This window comes from Nicotiana tabacum, chromosome 13 (genome assembly GCF_000715075.1).
Source record: "Nicotiana tabacum cultivar K326 chromosome 13, ASM71507v2, whole genome shotgun sequence".
Lineage (NCBI taxonomy): Eukaryota > Viridiplantae > Streptophyta > Magnoliopsida > Solanales > Solanaceae > Nicotiana > Nicotiana tabacum.
In genome coordinates, this window is record NC_134092.1 from 78279897 (window position 1) to 78304310 (window position 24414).

At 36.7% G+C, this 24414-nt stretch overlaps 1 non-coding gene across 1 annotated transcript; it reads right to left on the bottom strand.

Annotated features, from left to right (window-relative positions):
• Window positions 1–12085: 12085 nt before the first annotated feature.
• Window positions 12086–12192, bottom strand: LOC142168474 (small nucleolar RNA R71). Its single transcript, XR_012698333.1, has one exon. It is a non-coding gene; the product is annotated as a small nucleolar RNA R71 (small nucleolar RNA).
• Window positions 12193–24414: the final 12222 nt, after the last annotated feature.

The window sequence follows — 24414 nt, forward strand, 5'->3', positions numbered from 1 at the left end:
TCAAATATGGTAAAAATATCATGGAAAATATTCTAACAAATCTTCCCTTTTTGGCCATGATTTTTATACAAGATTTGATTCACCTTCTTCACGTGAATTATCTTCGTCACTACTGCTTGACATGTTTTAAAACTTGAACCCTTGCGGATTAAAAGTATTGTAGCCCTTTCGGGTTAAGAGTTTTTGTAGCCCTTTGCATGGTTAAAAATGAGCTATTTGTAGGGTTAAAAGTGAGTTTTGATTTTAAAAATATAGCAGCAGGATTTTTGAAAATATAGTTGAAATTCATCTCCACATGTAGCGCTACAAATATTTTTTAAAACGTATCTGATAAAATCTTCATTATCGTCAATAGGCTGTAACTTGATATGAATCTGCTTTGTACCTGTTTTCAACCTCATTGAACCATTAGATCTGATGCCACTTGTTGGGATTGAAATAATCAGGGCATCATGCAGAGGCTAACAATTACAAATCATCAATGACGATAAATCAGACGATAAAAAAAAACTATAAAAAAGACTTTATTATATGATATGGGTTTGGTCAATTGATTTCACGGCCCGAAATCACCGCTAAATTGTGATGGCACCTAACTCAACCCGCTAGGTAAGCCAAACAAAATAAGCTACAACTAAACTATGAAATCAACAATATATATAATAGAAACTACAACCGGTTTCAATACAACTATCCCAAGGACTGGTAGTATAAGTCATGAGCTACTATGATTTAGATTTACAAAATCAATGTGGAGAATAAATACAATATGTGTTTGAAGTTGACATAAACAGAACTTAAATCCTGAACTACCATGAACAGGAGGTAGCTTGAATCTGGAACACAGGTACGTCTTCAATGCCTGCCTTCGTCATCCATAACAACTCAACTCCAAGAAATCTGCACGCAAGGTGCAGAAGTGTACTATGAGTAGAACCGACCCCGTGTACTCAGTAAGTATCTTGACTAACCTCAGTGAAGTAGTGACGAGGCTTTTATGTCACAAAGATACTCACTAATATAACATGTGTAGTTGAATTTGTAATAGAAATAATACTAGAAATAACAGAGAAGAGTACAAGAACAAATATGCCCAACAGTAAATGATTACTAATAGAAATCACGGTCAGTTTTCTCAATATCACAACCAATCCTTTTCTTAAAACGATAACCACCAAACAACATAGTAAATCTGTGAATCTTCATAGTATGATGAATATGTTCAAGATATCAAGTCAAATGGTACAGTAACACCCTTCGTGTATTTATCTCATCCTCACCAAATATATAAATGTATTCAAATCAATTGGCACGACAACACCCTTCGTGCATTTATCTCATCCTCACCAAGCATACGTATAACAGTATTAACCAGATAAAAGAAATGCCAATAACAGTAACAGCAAAGTGGAAAATACACAAGTAGCAATATCGATCAAGGTAGAGCATACGGACAACGGTAACAGACAGGGTGGGAAGCACAAAAGTAATGATCGCAATTAAGGTAGGAGAACATAAATTTCACTATCTGGCAAAGTAGAATTTTTAGATGAGAGCACAACAAAAGAGGAACGACATAGATGTAAATATAACAAACAAGACAGAAATCATGTTTTTGATCAGATAAACAGATAAAAAGTGTGGATAGAACAATAACAATTAAGGTAGGAGGCAAATACGTGACAACAACAAGAAGTCACATATAAAGCATAGGTGCATCAGTGACAACTTGAAAAGAAGACATAAATATATATGGAATGGCACGACATCACCCCTTATGCTTTACTCTCTTCCTCACACAATAACGTATATGAAATGGCATGACATCACCTTACGTGTAATACACTCTTCCTCACATGATAATATAAATTAATGGCACGACATTATCCTTCGTGCTTAATAATGTATATGAAATGGCACAGCATCATCCTTCATGCTTTACACTTTTCCTCACATGATAATGTATACACCATGGTACGACATCACCTTTCGTGCTTTACACTCTTCCTCACCAAGCATATGTATATCAATGACAAGCAAGGTAGGAAGTATGGATAACATCAAAAAGAATGGTTAAGCAAATACACCGCGTGAACATCAATCACAACTCTCGAACCAATAAACAATTCAATAAACTTCAAGAACCCTATTGTTCAAGTATCTCGACAAAGCTCAAACATGCTTTTCAACATAAGTATTGAACCCAAATACCTTAAAAGTACGGTCATAGACATGTATTCGTGATTAGTGATGATTGAATTTAGCACATCAACAGTTTCACAAAAAGTCCGTCAAATTTAATCAAGTTATAATAAGCTGAATCATGGTTTCTAGCATTGAAATTCATATTCATATTATTGTAGAAGTCAAGTAAAATATGAGGCAAGAAATTCACATGGTTCAACAAGGCATAGAGAATTGTATAATCTACCCCGAGCATGGATAATCCTGGCTCATGCATATACACTCCTCACCTCACATATGTATCACCCCCGCATGTAGTAAATAATATCATTTTATTAGGAAAAATTCTCCCATCAAAGATAAGCGCCATCCCACACGAATCGACCTCCGAACAGCTCAAAACTAGTCAAAAGAAACTCAAAAATATTAAATAATGCCATAGGAATCCAATCCAAAAGATAAATGTCCAATCTTTAATCAAATACTCAAAGTTAACCAAAAAGTCTACTCGAGCCCGCATCCCAGAACCCGACAAAACTCACAAATTCCGATAACACATTCGAATATGAGTCTAACCATACTAATTTCACTCAAATCCAACTCCAAATCGATGTTCAAAACTCAATTATTCACTTTACAAAAGTTTAGGCAAAAACTTCCATTTTATCTTTTAGATTCATCAATCCAATGCCAAAATCAAAGATGGAATCATGTAAAAGATAACATTCGAGTCAAAAATACTTACCCCAATCCATGTTGTGAGAATCCCCTCCAAAATCTTCCTAATCCGATCTCCCAAACTCAAAAATATGATAAAATGAACTCAAAGTCCGAAAATAATATCTTATATCTCTGCTTCAGGTGTAACCTTCGTGGTCGCGGGACCCACTTCGCCATCGCGAAGCACTAAATGAATTCTGCCCAGAAATACACTAATCTATACAAATAAGAGAATGAGGGATATTTATACTATAATCTTTATATAATCGTTCCTATTTTCTTGCTATGTCATTACTTTCATTAACTGCTATGGATGCGTATCTAGCCGACAATGTTTATGTGGGGCGTAACAAACGGGCATAGTTATTAGTTTATCCCACTTATTTCAGAGTTCGTTATCACCAGGTAAATACTTATCCAGATCCTTGTGGTTTCTCGATATGTTGATTATGTGGCTTTCCTTATCTGGAGCGAGTCACGTTATTCTAGAGACGATGTCCGTATCTCGGGTCTTTGACTCAAGGAACTAAAGATGACTCCATCTTGTTATCTGTCCCTTGTAAGCTTTTTCCACCAAATAGCAGCATAATCAAAAAATTTAACAACAACAAGCTTAACCTTCTTACTTTCAGAATAGTTGTGACGATCAAAGTTTTAACTAATATTTGCATTCTCGATTGAGCATCTTTATAATAAGAATAGATTTTACTTCGCACTTCCTAAACGTTAATTTGACGATATAGGAAAGTTGCTTACTCTAGATTGTGTTAATATGTACAAAGAAGTTCCATGGTATTTTTGATTAATTGTTATTAAACACAATAGATATGTATAAAATATTTTGGGCAGCAAATATTTCATATTATCTAAAAATATTTAGTAGTTTGGGCAGCCACTTTTTTCATACTTATCCAAAGTTCATATATATTACTTTTGTGATTTGCTTTTCCATAACCTCCTCTCATATTTCATTCCTTCATGCCAAAGAAAACCCCTACCCTCTCTCCTTCTTATCACATGAAATACTACATGAAAAACATCAGAAATTTTCACTAAACCAACCAGCCAAACTAGTTCTTGGTGAAGCTCAAGTTGCTCCTCTCTTTTGTGGCAAGTTATTAAACCCGTTTTTACACTGGACAACTATTAGTATTTTCTTCATATTTTCTTGTATCGAGCTCCATTTTAAGTGATCCAAGCTTTTCTGAAAAGATATTTCATAGCTCCATAACTTTTATTCAGGCACCAAAATTTAGTTTTGCCTGTATTTATTCGAAAAGAGATGATAAAGTACATGATAGGTGCTGCCTAGATTTTCTGTTTTACAAACCCTCCATGTACTACTGTTAGTATTTTTAGCATAATTATTTTTACGAAACTGATATTTGGATGATGTAAGACTCCCCGGAACCCTAAGTCATATATCTACAACTTCATGGAGACCATAAAGTGTATTTCTTTCGTTTACATCTTCAAACCTTAGACACAACATAAGAGAGTTGTACTTTCCAGAATTTCTATTTCAAATATTGAGGGTGATTTTAACCAATATTATGTTTAGTTCGACATGCTGAAGTCAATGAACATATATAGATATTTGATTATATATTTAGGGTCTATATACCCTTATAAAATCTAAGGGAATGGTTTTGAGGAAGTGTACGGATTTGGTTGGTCTATGGCAAAGACAATTCGAACGTCCTCAAGTTGTGGTTGAACTATTTTGTGGTAAAACACTAGGTTTGTGTATAAACTTTGTACTATTTTTACTTACTGGAATGATTTGAAATAACTTGAGATTTTGTTTCTCTTGTCTTTAATTTATATCATTGTATTCATGTTATTTCAAGTATTATAAGATATTCGCTAAATCGCCCAAGGATTGCTTGATCATTTTGCATTCTTGTTGGGACTTTGTCCTTCTTGTGGCAGTGACCCTGTCACTCATTTCAGCATGCCTCTTGATTCGGGTCTATTGCCATTTTTTACTTTGGTTTTGTAGTTCGTTTTAAATTATGGAACTTGTCCGTGTTAAGTACGAACTGAAAAGCCACTTTTAATATGGTTCTTGATTCTCTTGACATGGTTTCGACCCTACTCGATTTGGGGCTTCAGTTCATCTTGATATCTGATTATGGCTTAGTGTGATAGCATGACGTACATATTGGGCAAAAAATATATATTTGGCAAACTCTCTTGGATTGATAGTATATTGACACTTGAATCTTGATCATTGTTATTGATATTTGGAAACACTTCAAGGTTTGATATTCGATACTTTTGATATATTTATTTACTTGCTTTAAATTTATGTTTCATTTGAGATACCTACGACTGAAAAGGGGAATTGGAGAATGTAATGGCTCTAGGCCTAATGTTTATACACTACTAAGCTTTATACTTAGCGATAACTGTTTTCTATCATAGGTAATGTGCGAGAATAGATTTGAAGAAGGCCTTTTGGAGTAGACTTTTCGGGAGCTTTTGTGGAGATCACATTTTCATATGCACCTATGTTTTGCATAGTTTTGGGACTTTTACATGATCTATATGTCATACTTATATATGCAATTTTGGAGGCTTGTTGGATCTGATGATCATAAGCTTGTAACTTGAACTTGATGACTTATTTCGTTGTTTTAGGGTGTGTTAATAACTCAGATCTTGTAATATGCTAAATTTATTCGCTGTCTTATAAATATGTACAAAAGAGAAGACTAGTTTTTCTTTTATGCTCGCTAGTTTGAGATTCATGTACAATACAAACCTGCAGTGATGTTGAATGAAAAGTATAATTTCGTTAGGAAGTTGCTTTAGCATGTTGATTATTCAAGAGGGTTGTATCACATTATCTTGATACTTTGACATTGTATTTCATTAAGAAATTTTATGAAGTGTATTTTCAAAAAAAAAATATTGCACCTTGAACCTTATCACATGAGCCTATTTTCGCTACTAAATTATTATGAATGTCTTTTCAGATTAATATCTTTTGAATGTTGTATGTAGTAAATTAGCTTTGTTTCGTAAGTAGCCCCCTCCCAAAGGGGTTGCTACAAGTTTTGGTATTCAGAGCTTTAGGTTTGTGATTTTAGGACTATTGTTGTGACTTGTTAGTGTACTTATTTCTTTTTAACATGCTTTGTAGCATGCATGTCCCTAATGCAATGTGATCTCCCTTATGTAGGAATTAAGTTATGGCCTCTTCTTCTAATAGATCTATGGAAGCTGCTCATGAGGGTTCAAATAGCTCTCACACCCAACCTCACTTACTGGAAGGGGTTGGAGAATATTTTTTTGATCTTAATTTTTCTCGTATTAGTGGGTCTGAAGTGGGAAGTAAGCAAGGTGCAAGAGTTAGGCCACATCCTTATATGAGTCATAGTGCTCCTGTTGTTGATCCTCCTTTTCAACAACAGACTGATTTCTTTCGTCACTTGGCTGGAACAATATCCGACCATAATGAAATGAACTTTGAGAAAATAAGAAAAATGGGTGGAGTTGAGTTTGAAGGCACTATTGATCCTACTGATACTGAACAATGGCTTGAGCGTATAAAGAGAGTATTTGAGTAATTAAAGTATTCGGAAGCTGCAAAATTTAAGTATGTCATCTCATTGTTACAAAAGGATGCTTATGATTGGTGGGTAAGTGTACCAAATACCAAAGCAAAACCTCCAGTGCTTACTTGGGATGATTTTGTCAAAGAATTCCGTAAGAAGTATGTCCCACATGCTTATCGTGATGTGAAGAAAAATGAGTTTCTAGATTTAAAGCAAAGGGGTATGTCTATTGCTGAATATCAACAAAAGTTTCTCAGGCTTTCTCGTTATGCTAGAGGTATTATCGATGATGAAAAATATAAGTGCGGGCGATTCGAAGATGGTTTGAATGATTCTATCCGAATGTCTGTGGCGGTCCTGCAACATGAAATGTTTTCCAAACTAGTTACAGCTGCTCATACTTGGGAAAGAATTGATAATGAACAAGCTCGTAGAAATGGAAACAAGTTCAGAAAAGCTAATTCAGATAATGTCGGTCTATCCAAAAGGGGGAGGTTTTACAATTCCAAGACTGGTGGTGCTCGCAGGTCAGCTCAGCATAAGCAAAATAGATCAAATTTTTCTACTGCTAGCACTCCAAGCTATAGACAAGGCATGACTCGTATACCCACTTGTGCAGAGTGTGGAAAGAATCACTTTGGTACTTAAAGGAAAGCTTCTGGTGCTTGTTTTAATTGTGGGAGCTTCGATCACAAAGTGAAGGATTTTCCTAATCATAACCCTATTTCTTTTCCATATACTGAAGGTTCAGTTCAAAAATCTACTGCCGCTCCTTCTCAAAAGAATAGAGGTGCGAGATCTAGAAATACCCAAAATGCAGGTGCAAGTGGAGCTATGCAAGCCAGTGGGTCAAGAGCTACAACACGAGCTTATGCTAAGAGGCAGAGGGATGACCAAGATGGGGCATACGTGGTTGTTGGTAAATTTCACTTATTTGGCTTATGTGTTGTTACATTATTTGATCCAGGTTCTACACATTCCTATGTTTGCTTGTCACTTGTTTTTCCTGAAAATGTGAAATCTGTGAGACTTGATTGTGGTGTTCTTGTCAAAAATCCTTTAGGTCATCAGGTTGTTTGTAATCAGATCTATCGAGGTTGTCCCTTCGAGATTCAAGATATAGTCTTCCCTGCTGATTGATTGAAATGCCTTTCCAAGACTATGATGTCATCATCGGTATGGATTGACTTCATAGATACCATGATGTAGTGGATTGTAGGTCAAAGCATGTGACCTTTAAAGCTCCTACATTTTCACATATTATTACTTAAGGTGAAAGATCATTGACATCTAATATTATCTCTGCAGTTATGGAAAGAAAGGTGATTAGTCAAGGTTGTGAAGCTTATCTTGCCCATATAGTTGATACACACCTAGAAAGTCCAAGCCTTAAAGATATACCCGTTGTATGTGAATTTCCTGATATTTTCCCTGAAAATCTTCCTGGGTTGCCCCCGGAAAGGAAAGTTGAATTTCCTATAAAGGTTATTCCCGAAACTACTCCTATTTCTATAACTCCTTACCGAATGGCTCCAGCGGAATTGAAAGAGTAGAAAATTCAATTGCAAGAACTTCTTGAGAAGAGTTTTATTCGCCTAAGTGTTTCTCCTTGGGGAGCTCCTATTTTATTTGTAAAATAGAAATATGGCACTCTTTGGCTTTGTATTGATTACCGTCAGTTGAATAAGGTAATAATTAAGAATCGATATCCATTGCCTAGGATCGATGATTTATTTGACCAGCTAAAGGGTGCTCGGTTGTTCTCAAAAATTGACTTGAGGTCTGGTTATTACCAAGTGCGAGTAAGTAAGCAAGATGTTCCTAAAACTACTCTTAGGACTCGGTATGGTCAGTATGAATTTTTGATGATGCCATTTAGGTTGACAAATGCTCCTGCGGTATTCATGGATCTAATGAATTGTGTTTTCAAGCCTTATCTTGATCAATTTGTGGTGGTATTTATTGATGACATTATAATATATTCCAAGAATCGTGAAGATCATGATAAACATCTCCGGATTGTTTTGTAAATTTTGGAGGAGAAAAAGCTCTACGCCAAGCTCTCCAGCTGTGAATTTTGGCTTAGTGTATTGGCTTTTTTGGGGCATGTTGTGTCAGCTGAAGATGTGAAATTTGATTCTAGTAAGATTCAATCTATTGTTGAATGGAAACCGCCCAAAAATCCAACTGAAATAAGAAGTTTCTTGGGCTTACCAGGATACCATAGAAGGTTTGCCAAATGTTTCTCTATTATAGTCTCTCCTTTGACTAAACTTTTGAGGAATGATGTCAAGTTCATGTGGGATGACAAATGCAAAGAGAGCTTTGAAAAGCTCAAATATTTATTAACTAAATCTCATATACTTACTCTACCAACTGAAGGAAAATAGTATGTGATATATAGTGATGCTTCTCATCATGGTTTGGGTTGTGTTTTGATGCAAGAAGGGAAAGTGGTTGCGTATGACTCTCAAAAATTGATATAACATGAGTTGAATTATCTTACTCATGACTTTGAGCTTGCTTCCATAGTGTTCACTTTGAAAATTTGGAGACATTACTTAGAAAAGTGTCATATATTCACTGATCACAAGAGTTTGAAGTACTTGGGTACGCAGAAAGAGTTGAATTTGAGACAACGTAGATGGCTTGATCTTATCAAAGATTATGACTGCATAATTGACTATCATCCGGGTAAAGCCAATGTTATTGCCGATGCTTTAAGTTGCAAATCCTTTACCGGTTTATCTCTATGTCCTTTGCCTTTGTTTCTTTAATTGAGAGCCATGAATGCTTGTCTTGAATTTAAAGCTGATGGTTCTATTATTGCTAGGTTGCAAGTCAAGCCAGTTCTACTTGAATAGATAAAAGAAGCACAAAAGTTGGATGAGAAGCTTGTGAAACTGATCAAAGATGTTCAAAATGGAGAAAAGCTTGATTTTAAATTGAGGGAGGATGGTGTCCTATTTTATCAAAATAGGTTATGTGTTCCTAAAGATGATAAATTGAGGAAAGAAATTCTAAATGAAGTACATACTTCACCATATGCAATGCATCCTGGAGGCCCTAAAATATACCAAACCATCAAAGAACACTATTTGTGGAATGGTATGAAGAAAGACATTGCAGAGTTTATCTCTAGATGCTTGTTTTGTCAACAAATAAAGGACGAGCATCAAGTTCTGGCTGGTTTGCTACAACCCGTGTCTATACCAAAGTGAAAATGGGAGCATATAACGATGGACCCTATTTATGGGTTTCCACGTACTCAAAGAAATCATGATGCAATTTGGGTTATAGTTGATAGACTATCCAAGAGTGCTCATTTCTTGGCAATCACAATGGACTACACACTTGAACGTTTAGAAGAATTGTACGTTAGTGAGATTGTGAGGCTGCATGGGGTTCCTATTTCTATTATATCTGATCGAACTTTAGTATTTTATTCTTAGATAGACGGCTAGTCTGAGAAGGTGATGCAAATCTCAGAGGATATGCTTCGAGCCTGCATTATTGAGTTTGAGGGTAGTTGGGACAAACACTTAGCCCTGATAGAATTTTCTTACAATAATAGCTAATAATAAAGTATATGTATGCATCCTTATGAAGCTTTATATGGGAGAAAATGTAGAAAGCCTCTTTGTTGGAACAAGGTTGGTGAAAAGAAATTGGTGGGTGATAAATGACCAAAAATGCACGTTTTTAGTACAATTTCATATCATTTTGTGTGTGAGTTGTGGGAAATCACATGCTTATCAACATGAATTATACTCATTACGTGTTTATCATGATGAATTTGGATGGAAGTTGGCAAGAATTGGATGATTTGATGCAAAAAGAGTAGAGATGCAAGACCTGGGAGCGTGCCACAATTGGTACATTGCATGAATGTAGGCGCGAAATGGCCTAGGAAATGAACAAAAAAAATGAAGTATGGTTGCACCAACTCTAGCACGCGACTCAGCGTGTCCTTTTTGAATTAAGGGAGATCAAGGACGCCCCACATCAACCCTATTCTGTATAAATATAACTTCAAGTCATTTTTGAAGGGTTACACAATACTTTGGGAGGCAAGAAATACAAGGAGCAAGGCTGAGAATTCTTCTATAAGTTTTTCACTATCTTCTTCGTATTTCCGTTGTTGGTTATGACTTCTTATATTGTAATCTTACATAGTATTATGAGTAGCTAAACTCGTCATCTAGGGTTGATGGAACCAATCGTTGGATGAATTCTTGCTTGCGTATTGATATAATTGAGCCATTTTTATTCTCTAATTGTTCAACTATGTGCTTCTTGTGGTTAATCGAAGGGCCCTTGATTAATCATGTCTAGATATCATGTGTTGCTTTAGAGAGAACACTTGATTAGATTGTTGTTGAATAACTCCACTTTCGAGTAAGTTAAGATATTAGTTACTTGGATTTAAAAACGGGATTAGAGATAACAAATCTTTGGTGTGAACTTTGTGAGTTGTACGAATTGTCTTCTAGAGTAATTCGAGAGAATACTTCTAGTAAATTATCGTAATTGATCGAGAGATAATTACAATAAACAAGAACTCATCATCTTTAGAGAGTGGTGCGGCGAGATTATAGCTAACGTGTTAGGAATTAATCCGGCAATTGGGGAAATCATAAACCCTAGAACTTTTTATCCTTGATTCAACCTCATTCTTGCTAGTTGATAGTTTTTATTGTCATTTTTTCTTAGTTAAGTAATTTTTGTTAATTCACAAATCAAATCTTGAACTCTGAAAGTAGTCTGAGTTTATCATTAGTGATACTGAAAAGTTGTACCAAATAGGTTAGTTCTCTGTGGGATTCGACTCTGGTCTTTTGAATCAGTTTATTTTTGTAGCGACCACATAGTTAGGAGTGATCAAAATTTGGTGCCGTTTCCGGGGAAGTAACAGTGTTATTCGTTATAACTTGAAAGAGTTTCTAGGATTTTTAGTTTAGATCAATTTTCCGTGGTGCTAAAAATATTTCCATTGAAATTCTCACGTTTGAATTCTTCTGTGCCTCAGGTGCATGCCTAGAAGCTCCTTGACAACTGGTGAACTATTTGAAGGTCTCTCAGATCCTGAGAAAGCATTCAGGACATTGTATCGGGTTAACAAGAAGGGCAAACAACTAAAACGGAACGAACAAATCAAAATTAAAATGGGTGACGTCGAGAACATCAACAGGAATAATAGAAATAATCAAGTTGACCCAAACATCAGAGTGGTAGCACCTCTTGTGCCGGAGGCTGCTCTATATGATTTGGTGCAACCAACCGCTGACAATCTGACAACTGCAATTGCAGTCTCTCACATACAAGTGGAAACTTTTCAAATTACAAACAACATGCTGCATTTGCTATAGAATAAAGGGTTGTTCTCCGGGTCTTACATCGAAGACCCACAACAACATCTGAAGAATTTTCTATCAATTTGTGTCACTCAAAGACAACCGAATATGACACCCGAAGCAATCAGATTGTTACTGTTTCCATTCTTAATGACTGGGGAAGCTCAAACATGGCTGAATTCACTCCCAATAAACTCCATTACTACTTGGGAGGAACTAGTCAAGCAGTATTTAAACAAGTTTTATCCACCCAACAAGACTGCAAGGCAAATTGATGAGATATTGCAGTTCAAGAAGAAACCAACTGAAACTTTACAAGAAACCTGGGAGAGGTTTAAGGGTATGTTGGTAAAGTGTCCACACCATGGCATCCCAGATCAGATGCTAGGACAAAGATTCTATATGGGTTTGGCTGACAGTCTGAAGGCCAATGTAGATGCTTCTGCCGGGGGGGGGGGGGTGCATTCTTGAGCCAATCATTCACAGAGTGTACGATTCTTCTTGACAAGATGGCTCAAAATTTAGGCTGGATGACGAGAGATACAACACTCACTCTAATAGTGCATTCCGTTGCTCTTTACCCAAACAATACAAATGCAGAAAACATAGCCACTCTAATGAACCAGATGAGTTTGTTGGCAAAGAAAATTGACGAGATGGGCACAAAACAGGTTCACATTGTTGACACGACAAATGGAGGCCTATGCACTCCTTGCATCAATCAGCAGTATATTAGCTCGTGGAGTGGAGAAAATGATAACCAAGGCTTCAGAGAAGACATGAATTAGGTAAATAATTTTGGGGGTCAATGGCAAGGTGGACAACAATGGGGACCCTAAAATCAGCAGTACAAACCAGCCCATCAATAGTACAATACTAATCCTGTGGGAGCACGACCACATGGCCAAGTTGTGCCCTAGCAAAGGCAACCAGGTTACAATCAAAAGCACTAATAATCGTTGTCTTACCAACAACCTCATCAACAGCAATTGTCCAGACAAGAAGATAATAATATGATAGAAATCAAGGGCATGTTGCAACAAATCGTTGGGACTAATGAAAAGATGCAAGAAAAGTTAGCCGTACATGACTCGGCTATTAAAGGAATTAAAACTCAGTTAGGCCAGTTTTCCATGGCTTTGAACAATCGCCCACAAGGAACATTGCCTGCAGACACACACATCAATCCAAAAGAGCAGAACCAGAATTAATTAATAGCAGTAAGTCTTAGGAATGGAAGGCATTTGGATAGAGAGCAAGAATTTGCTCAATTAAATAGAGAGATAGTGCCACCTACTCCAGTATCATTCGAGATTAAAGAGTCGACGGAGCTCATAGAGGTTGTAATTGAACAAGCACAAGTTGTCAAAGGTAAGGAGAAAGAAATTGAACAACTCCCAGAACATGAAGTAGAAAAGACTTCTACTCAGGAAAAGACACAGATCAGCGGATAGAAGCGACCTCCAGCACCATTCCCTCAAACACTGGCAAAGCAAAAGAAAGATGATCAATATAGGAAATTCATGGAAATGCTAAGGCAGATTCAATTAAATATTCCTCTGATGGATGCTTTGAGGGAATTCCAGGCTATGCTAAGATGATGAAGGATTTGATGTCTCGAAAGTTTGACTTCCAGGACCTGTCTACTGTGACTCTCACTCAAACTTGTAGTGCTATAGTGACAAGGCCTATGGCTCAAAAGTTGTCTGATCACGGTAGTTTCATTATCCCATGCACAATTGGGAGTTATGCTTTTGCTAAAGCATTGTGTGACTTGGGAGCCAGTATTAACTTGATGCCCTTGGCAATCTACACAAAGTTATGCATTGGTAGAGCTAGATCAACCTCAATGTTACTGCAACTGGCTGATCGCACAGTGAAAAGGCCAACAATAATTCTGGATGATATGCTCGTTCAAGTGGGAAAGTTTGTATTTCCTGCTGATTTTGTTGTAATTGACTGCCAGGTTGATGAAGAAATACCCATAATTTTGGGAAGTCCATTTTTTAGCTACTCGGAGAGCATTGATTGACTGTGAGACTAAAGAGTTGAAAATGAGATTGAACAATGAAGAAATAATATTCAACGTTCAACAATCTATGAAGAGGCCTAGCAAATTTGCAAATTGTTCGCTAGTGGAGGCAGTTGATGTGATACTACAAGAGAAGGATGATACTCTTCACGTCGGAGACCCATTGGAAGCTTGTTTGATGAATTTAAAAGAAGTGGATGGTGAAGAGTTGTCAGAGTGGGTTATGGCTCTCCAAGTTCAAGGTTTCAGGAAAAGGGAACCTCAGTTTGAGCCATTACACTTAGAAGAAAGAAAAACACCACCTGCGAAGTCGTCAATAGAGGAGCACCATAGTTGGACCTGAAACCACTTCCAGCTCACCTCAGGTATGCTTTCTTAGGGCCTAACTCTACTTTACCTGTTATTATCTCATCTGGTTTGTTAGCTGTGTAGGTAGAACAACTCTTACAAGTGTTACAGGAATGTAAAACTGCTATTGGTTGGACCATGGTAGACATTAAGGGTATTAGCCCGGCCTTTTATATGCATAATATTTTCTTAGAAGAGGGGCACAAGCCTTCCATGGAGTATCAAAGAAGATTGGACCCAAACATGAAGGAAGTGGTGAAGAAGGAAGTGATTAAGTAGCTGGATGCGGGCATCATTTTTCCTATCTAGGATAGCATCTGGGTAAGCCCAGTCTTATATGTTCCGCAGAAAGGTGGCATGACTATTGTACATAATGAGATTAATGAGTTGATCTCTACTCGTACGGTCACAGATTGGCGAATTTGCATGGATTACAAAAAACTTAACAATGCCACCCGGACCACTTTCCCTTGCCGTTCATTGACCAAATGTTAGATAGATTGGTAGGGGGGTCTGACTTTTGCTTTTTGGATGGATATTCGGGGTACAGTCAGATAAAAATAACCCCTGAGGATAGGGAAAAAACGTCATTCACTTATCCGTATGGCATCTTTGCTTTTCGGAGAATACCGTTTGGCCTATGCAATGCACCGGCCACTTTCCAGAAGTGTATGCTGGCCATTTTCACTAATATGGTTGAAGATATTATGGAAGTCTTTATGGATGATTTCTCAGTGGTAGGAAATTCATTTGATGACTGTCTTAACAATTTGAGAAGAGTGTTGAAAAGGTGTATAGAGACAAATCCAGTGCTGAATTGGGAGAAGTGTCATTTTATGGTACAAGAAGGTACAGTTTTGGGGCATTGAGTATCAAGTAAGGGTATCAAGGTCGACCATGCTAAGGTTGACGTGATAGAGAAGTTTCCACCGCCCACTTCGGTCAAGGCTGTAAGAAGTTTCCTTGGGCACGCCGGTTTCTACAGGCGGTTTATAAAGGATTTCTCTAAAATTGCTAATCCATTGTGTAAACTACTCGAAAAGGATCTACCCTTTGTGTTTTTTGATGATTGCAGGTTAGCATTTAAGGATCTGGAGAAGAGATTAGTGACTGCACCAATCATCGTTGCACTCGATTGGGAGCAACCTTTTGAGCTCATGTGTGATGCAAGTGACTATGTTATATGAGCAGTTTTGGGGCAGCAAAAGGACAAAATGGTACATCCAATTTACTATAAAAGTAGAACGCTAAGCGGTGCACAACTCAATTATACCGTGATTGAGAAAGAGATGTTAGCTGTAGTGTTTGCATTCAACAAATTCAGGTCTTATTTGATAGGTTCAAAAGTGATTGTTTATACTGACCGTGCAGCACTTAGGTACTTGATAACAAAGAAGGAGTTAAAGCCACGCTTGATCCGTTGGGTTCTTTTGCTACAAGAATTTGATTTGGAGACCTGCGATAGGAAAGGAACAAAGAACCAAGTGGCAGACCACCTTTCAAGGTTGGAGGGAGCTGAAAAGAATATAGAGGTTGAAGATATAACAGAGACATTCTCGGATGAACAATTACTGGCAGTGGCAATGGAGGAGATGCCTTAGTATGCTGATATTGCTAACTATTTGGCAATCGGTATTGTACCTTATGAACTCTCTTCGATCCAAAAGAAAAGGTTTTTTTGTGATTGTCGGTCTTATTATTGGGATGAACCTTTACTTTTTAAAATCGGTGTGGATAACATGATCCGGATGTGTATCCCCAAGAAAGATCAATCTTCTGTTTTGCAGGCCTGTCACGCTTCACAATATGGTAGGCACTTTGGATGAATTAGGACAACTGCAAAAGTGTTGGAGTTGGGCTTGTATTGGCTGACTTTATTCAAGGATGCCCATGCTTGTGTGAAAAATTGTGATGGGTGCCAAAGAACTGGCAACATATCTCGCTGTCATGAGATGTCGATGACTACAATTCAAGAGGTGGAAGTATTTGATGTATGGGGGATTGATTTTATGGTACCATTTGTCAGCTCGTATGGTAACAAGTACATATGGTAGCAGTTGATTATGTCTCCAAATAGGCTGAAGCTGTGGCTCTTCCAACAAATAATGCAAAAGGAGTGACAATGTTTTTAAGGAAAAATATTTTCACATGATTTGGCACTCCGAGAGCTATAATCAGTGATGGTGGAACTCATCTTTGCAATAGAGCTTTTGCAAAGTTGCTAGAAAACTATGGAGTTCGCCATAAGGTTGCCACATCATACCACCCGCAAACGAGCGAGCAAGTGGAAGTATCTAACAGGAAAATCAAAAGTGTCCTAACCAAGACAGTGAATGTTACTCGGACTGATTGGGCAAGGAAGTTGGATGATGCATTATGGGCTTACCACACAGCATTTAAAACTCCAATCGGTATGTCTTCATACAAGCTGGTGTTTGGAAGAGCCTGCCTTCTACCGGTGGAACTTGAGCATAGAGCCTTATGGGCATTGCGGCAGTTGAATTTGGATATAGAAGCCGCTGGCCCAAGTAGAGTTATAGAGCTACACGAACTCGAGAAGTTTCGATTCCAGGCATTCAAGAGTAGGAGTTTGTATAAGGAAAGGATGAAGATGATGCACGATCACTGATTTAGCGTTGTTGTATAACTCGAGATTGAGATTATTTTTGGGTAAGCTGAAATCTAGATGGTCCGGACCATTTAGAGTTGTGCAAGTATTCCCAAGTGGAGCGGTAAAAATTGAGTCTGAAGATAGAACTAACAGATTAAAAGGGAATTGACAAAGGTTGAAGCATTACCTTGGAATGATTAAAGAAAAATGCGAGAAAGAGGTGATGTACTTGAGCGAACCCCAATATGTGAGCAAAGCATATTCCTGAAATCCTACGTCGTGCCGTGATGTTAAATCAAGGGCTTCCTGGAAGGAAACCCATGATTTTGTTGTAAGTCATCATGTCGTGACGTTAAATTAAGCGCTTGTTGGGAGGCAACCCAAAGTTCGTGATTTTGTTCATTTTTCTCTTTGATTTTGATTTTGATTTTTGGGGTGTGTGACATGTTTTTGAGTGTTGCAGGTATGAAAAAAAAAGTGCAAGGAAGCATCGCTCAATAGCTTTAAAAAACAATTCTGTGACTGACCGTGCTAGGTCCATCGCATTGCACGAATGTTGGCACGCTAACAGTGGTACCAACTTCACAAAATAGTAAAGTACAAAGAGTTGCACTGGACCTAGCACGCTCCCAGGTATTATATTATAAAATAAAATAAAAGGAAATAATGAAACTAGTAAAACCCAAATCCCCTCCCCTCTTTCTCACTTAAACCCAACGACCGCTTTCCCCCGCACGTCTGTCCCTCTCTCTCACGTCAATCTCCCCACACCCAAATTCCTTGCCTGCCCCTCCCTTACACCACCAACGCCTGCCACCTCCCATTCTCGTCGGCTAACAGGTAAAAACGTTCCCCTCCCTAGTGTTATCTCTCTTTTATTTTGTTACACCCTATATTTTCGTACGTGAAAGTACGCCATAAATAAATTGATGAAAGCTTGAAAATGAGATGTTACATCCCGCATTTTTATACGTTAAAGTTTCGTTGTAAGTTAATTGACGTAAGTTCGGGATTGAGATTATTTTGGGATTTTAAGCATTATGCTATTTCAAACAAGTGACGAGTAAATTCGTGAAGGTAAGAGGGTAAGCAAATCGAAGAAAATGAATTTCGTCGAAGTTTGTCATCTTAGGATAAAATAGGGTCAAAGCTATAATACCGGTATTTTTAGACCTGTGCCATACAAGGTACCACATGACCATGTTAGTATGATGTATAAAGTGTGTTAAAAATGAGTAATATTTTTAGTAATTTGAGATAATTCTTAATTATGTGAGTAACTGGTTAATTATTAGTTTAATGAGAGATTAACAATATAATTAAGGATTTGTGGATAATTAGTAGGTGGGGACAAAGCCCCCCACGTGGCAGCCACATAAGAGCCATTAAGTGACTCTTAAATCACTTTGCAAAGTGGCAACATGTAAAGAGATGAGCACCTCATCCCATTTGATTAAAGAACCTGATCAAAACCAAAGGCTTCTCAATTCAAGATTTTGACTAATTCACAAAGATATGAAATTCACTAAACCCATAAAAGTCTTTCAACGTGATTGCTCCAGCAAGTATCATACAAGGTTATGATCAATTTCACAAAGTGATTATATGAAATTTGCTACAAGAACTCATACAAGACTACTAGTAACGTGAGATTTTCATATCATCTTCAACAAGATTTTCATATCGTCTTCAATGAGATTCTCATAGCAATTCAACTAGATTTCATAACATCTTAAACAACATGAGATTTTGCAATTATAAGGGAGTACGGTGCAATCTTTCTCAAGAATATCATACGGATTTTCCCCTACTTCGATCCGCTATTACGTGTTGTCGCAATCAACGGGTGTTAAAGGGATTGTCAAGAGAATCGGTTCAGGTATGTTAAGGCTATCCCTTCTTTCTTTTTGGCATGATCCAAATGATACAAATAAAACGAGCAAAATACACAACTTTCATAAATGACTCTATTCATAGAAATACTAGGGGTGTCTATATTCTTGATTCCCCATGTGTCTTATTATTCTATCATCTGTTCATGGGTCTCAGAAAATACGTAAGTTGATAAAGTTTATCCAAAAGGCATATTGATTTTATGACATTCCGAGAAATCTTATTAACGTAATTCTTATGCATTTCATGCATTTATACATGTACATTAACCCATGACCAGATGGTGTTATATACGCGTATATTATATGTATATGGGATATGGAAAAAGGTTATGGCGTTATATACGCACCACCACCTGATCAGCTGGTATACGTTGATGATTTGCCCACAGTGGCCGAAATAATATAATGGGATGCCCTCAGAGGCTTGATGATGTTATGAACGTATATACCTATGCATGGTATGACATTTATATGCATATGCATGACATTATAAAAATGAAATGATTCACAAAGCTATGCAGACGTACATGTCGAGTCTTTTACTCCATGTTTCTCTCATGTCTATTATTTACTGATTTTTATTCCTTACATACTCGGTAAATTATTTGTACTGACGTCCCTTTTGCCCGGGATGCTATGTTTCATGCCCGCAGGTCCCGATAGACAGGTCGAGAGCCCTCCAAGTAGGCTATCAGCTCAGCGGAAGATATTGGTACGCTCTATTTGCTCCGGAGTTGCTTGTTTGGTCAGTATGATTTAGACGTGTATTGTTTGGTATGCGGGACTCTGTCCCGACCTTTATGAAAATTATGTATTCTTAGAGGCTTGTAGACAAATGTCATATACGTAAAAGATTGTATGGCCTTGTCGGCCTATGTTCAGTGTATGAGTAGTTATTTTGGCCTTATTGGCTCGTATGTCTTATGTATAAGGGAGATCAAGGATGCCCTACATCAACCCTATTCGGTATAAATACAACCTCAAGCCATTTTTGAAGGGTTACACAATACTTTGGGAGGCAAGAAACACACAAGGAGCAAGGCGGAGAATTCTTCTACGAGTTTTTCACTTTCTTCTTCATATTTCTATTGTTGGTTATGACTTTTTATATTGTAATCTTGCATAGTATTATGAGTAGCTAAACTCGTCATCTAGGGTTGATGGAACCAATTTTTGGATGGCTTCTTAATTGCATATTGATATAATTGAGCCGTTTTTACTCTCTAATTGTTCAACTATGTACTTCTTGTGGTTAATTGAAGGGCCCTTGATTAATCATGTCTAGATATCTTGTGTTTCTTGAGAGAGAATACTTGATTAGATTGTTGTTGAACAATGCCAGTAAGTTAAGAGATTAATTACTTGGATTTAAAAGCGGGATTAGAGATAACAAAGCTTTGGCATGAACTTTATGAGTTGTACGAATTGTCAGCTAGAGTAATTCGAGAGAATACTTCTAGTAAAAATCGTAATTGATCGAGAGATAATTACGATAAACAAGAACTCATCTTCTTTAGAGAGTGGTGCGGCGAGATTATAGCTAACGTGTTAGGAATTAATCCGGCAATTGGGGAAATCATAAACCCTAGAACTTTTTATCCTTGATTCAACTTCATTCTTGCTAGTTGATAGTTTTTATTGTTATTATGTCTTAGTTAAGTAATTTTCGTTAATTCACAAATCAAATTGTAAACTCTGAAAGTTGTTTGAGCTTATCATTAGTGATATTAAAAAGTTGAAGCAAATTGGTTAGTTCCCTGTGGTATTCGACTCCGGACTCTTAAACATGATTATTTTTGCAGCGACCGCTTAGTCCTTTTTATAAGTCATAGTTGGGCGTGATCAGTGGGTTCTGAGATTGTGCAACAAACTGAAGCTAAGGTGAAAATCATCAAGGGTCGCTTAAAAATTGCTTCAGATAGACAAAGGTCTTATGCCGTTCTTAAGAGGCATGAAATTTAGTATCAAGCGGGCGATAAGGTATTCTTAAAGGTTTCTCCATGGAAGAAGATTATGAGATTTGGCCATAAAAGAAAACTTAATCCTCGATTTATTGGACTATATGAAGTACTTGAGAGAGTTGGCCCAGTTACTTATAAACTAGCTCTTCCATCTGAGTTAGAAAAGATCCATAACGTCTTCCATGTTTCTATGATTAGAAAATACCACTCAGATCCATCTCATGTTCTTCCTATTGAGTCTATTGAGGTCAATCCTGATTTGATATATGAAGAAGAACCAATTCAAATCTTAGCGCGTGAGATAAAAGAGCTTAAAAATAAGAGAATCCCTTTAGTGAAGGTCCTTTGGAGAAATCATTCTAGCAAAGAAGCTACTTGGGAGCGAGAAGAGGATATGCGAGTTCGATATCCACATTTGTTTCGGGACTAGTGTAAGGTAAATTTCGGGATAAAATTTATTTAAGGGGGAGAGAGTTGTAACACCCCAAAGATTTAACTAATGTTTGTATTCTCGATTGAACATCTTTATAATGAGGATAGATTTTATTTAGCACTTCCTAAATGTGAATTTGACGATATAGGAAAGTTTCTTACTCTAGATTATGTTAATATCTATAAAGAAGTTCCATGGTGTTTTTGATTAATTTTTATTAAACACAACAGATATGTATAATGTTTTGGAAAACAAACCTTCCATATTATCTAAAGATATTTAGTACTTTGGGCAGCCATTTTTTTCATACTTATCCAAAGTTTATATATATTACTTTTGTGACTGGCTTTTCCATAACCTCCTCTCATATTTCATTCCTTCATGCCAAAGAAAACCCATACCCTCTCTTCTTCTAATCACATGAAATACTATATGAATACCATCAGAAGTTTTCATTAAACCAACCAGCCAAACTAGTTCTTGGTGTAAGTTGCTCATCTCTTTTGTGGTAAGTTTCTAAACCCATTTTTACACTAGACAACTATTTTTTTTTTCCATATCTTCTTGTATCGAGCTCCATTTTAAGTGATCTAAGCTTTGCTGGAAAGATATTTCATAGCTCTAAAACTAATTATTCAGGCACCAAAACCTAGTTTTACTTGTATTTACCCAAAAAGGGATGATAAAGTACAGGGTAGGTGCTGCCCAAATTTTCTATTTTGCAAACCCTCCCTGTACTACTATTAGTATTTTTAGCATAACTCTTTTTACAAAATTGATATTTGGGTGCTTAAAGATTCCTCGGAACCCTAAGACATACATCTATAACTTTAATGTAGACCATAAAGTCTATTTTGTTCGTTTACTTCTTCAAACCTCAGCCACAACACAAGACAGTGGGATTGTTCAAAATTTCTGTTTCAAATATATAGGGTGATTTTCACCAATATCATGTTGAGTTCGACATGCTGAAGTCACTGAACTTATATAGATATTTGATTATATATTTAAGGTATATATATCCTTGTAAAATCTAAGGGGAAGTATTTGAGGAAGTAGACAGATTTTGTTGGTCTATGGCATAGACGATTCGAACGTCCTCAAGTTGTGGTTGAACTATTTTGTGGTAAAACACTAAGGTTTGTGAATAAACTTTGTACTATTTTTACTTGCTGGAATGGTTTGAAATAAAATGAGAATTTGTTTCTTTGGTCTTTAATTTATATCATTTATTTGTGTTATATCAAGTATTGTAAGATATTCACTAAATCGCCCACTCGTACGGATTGCTTGATCATTTTGCATTCTTCTTGGGACTTTGTCCTTCTTGTGGCAGTGACTTTGTCACTCATCTCAGCATGCCTCTTGATTCGGATCTTTTGCTATATTTACTTTGGATTTGTAGTTCGTCTTAAGTTATAGAACTTGTCCGTGTTAAGTACGAACTACAAAGCCATTTTTAATATAGTTCTTGATTCTGTTGACTATTGGGTTTCGACCCTACTCGATTTTGGGCTTCGGTCCATCTTGATATTTGATTATGCTTAGTGTGATGTCATGACGTAACATTAACAAAAAATGGATATTTGGCAAACTCTCTTGGATTGATATTATACGCATTCTTGACACTTGAATCTTGAACATTGTTATTGATATTTGGAAACACTTCAAGGTTTTTTATTCGATACATTTGATATATTTTTTTACTTGATTTAAATTTATGTTTCATTTGATACACCTACCACTGAAAAGGGGAATTGGAGAATGTAATGGCTCCAAGCCTAAAGTTTATAGACCACTAAGCTTTATGCTTAGCGATAGTTATTTTTTATTGTAGGTAATGTGCGAGAAGAGATTTGAAGAAGGCCTTTGGGAGTAGACTTTTCGGGAGCTTTTGTGGAGATCACATTTGCATATGCACCTAGGTTTTGTATAGTTTTGGGACGTGTACATGATCTATGTGTCAAACTTATGTATGTAATTTAGGAGGCTTATTGGATCTCATGATCATAAGCTTGTAACTTGAACTTCATGACTTATTTCGCTGTTTTAGGGTGTTTTAATAACCCAGGTCTTGTAATATGCTAAATTTATACTTTGTCTTTTAAATATGTACAAAGGAGAAGACTAGTTTTCCTTTTATGCTTGCTAGTTTGAGATTCATGTACAATATAAACCTGCAGTGATGTCGAATGAAAAGTATAATTTTGTTAGGAAGTTGCTTTAGCGTGTTGATTATTCAAGAGGGTTGTATCACATTATCTTGATACTTTTACATTGTATTTCCTTATCGCATGAGCCTATTTCAGCTCCTAAATAATTATGAATGTCTTTTTAGATTAATATCTTCTGAACATTGTAAGTAGTAAATTAACTTTGTTTCGTAAGTTGCACCTTGCCAAAGGGGTTGCTATAATAGTTTTCAGAATGATATCCCAAAAGTAAAAAGGTTTGAGCAAGAAATTGCATAAAACCACAATTTTTACTTTTGAATCTAGAAAGGCATGGGTCCTTTCCATTTAATACTCTGTGTACATGGCAGCCCCCAATTGATTGTGTAGTTATCTTTCGCTATCCAAATTCCCAACCAAAGGATTATGATGGCACCTAACAACGCTTGCTAGGCAGGCCAACACTTAACAGAAATAAAGGAACAAAAAAGGCATAAAACAACATGATATCATAGTAAAGAGTAAAGTTCAGTAATACATAACAAGTCAACCAAACATTCATCTAATAAACTCTCAGAATTGCCGGCACCGAGCTTTTAAGCTTCTAATGATTTACTAAATACAACGTCTGAAATGATAAATAACATTGTTCGATACAAATAAATAGTAGAAGATCTAATAGAAAGGTGACTTCAAGGCCCGCGGACGAGAGTGCAATACTACCTCGAGTACCTCAAATCACCATCTACTCAATCCTTTGAGTACCACTAGATACGATGTCAGTATCTGCACAAAAAGTGCATAAGTGTAGTATGAGTGCAACCGACCTAATGTACTCCATAAGTTTCAAGCCTAACTATGACGAGGTAGTGACAAGGCTAAGACAAGACACCTAATATATAATCCTGTTCCATTAAATAACGAGGAAAAATGTTGAGAGATATAGAAATTAAGATAACGAGGAGAAATAACAAGTAAGATAACAAGAAATATAACGAGTTAGATAATGAGAGTAATAAGAAGCAGAAATAGTACGAGTGTAACGACCCGACTGGTCGTTTTTCTTATTTGAGCTCTGATTCCCCATTTGAAGCTTCCAGTGTGTGTATTTGTGGCTATGTGACTTGCGGAGATGGTTGGTT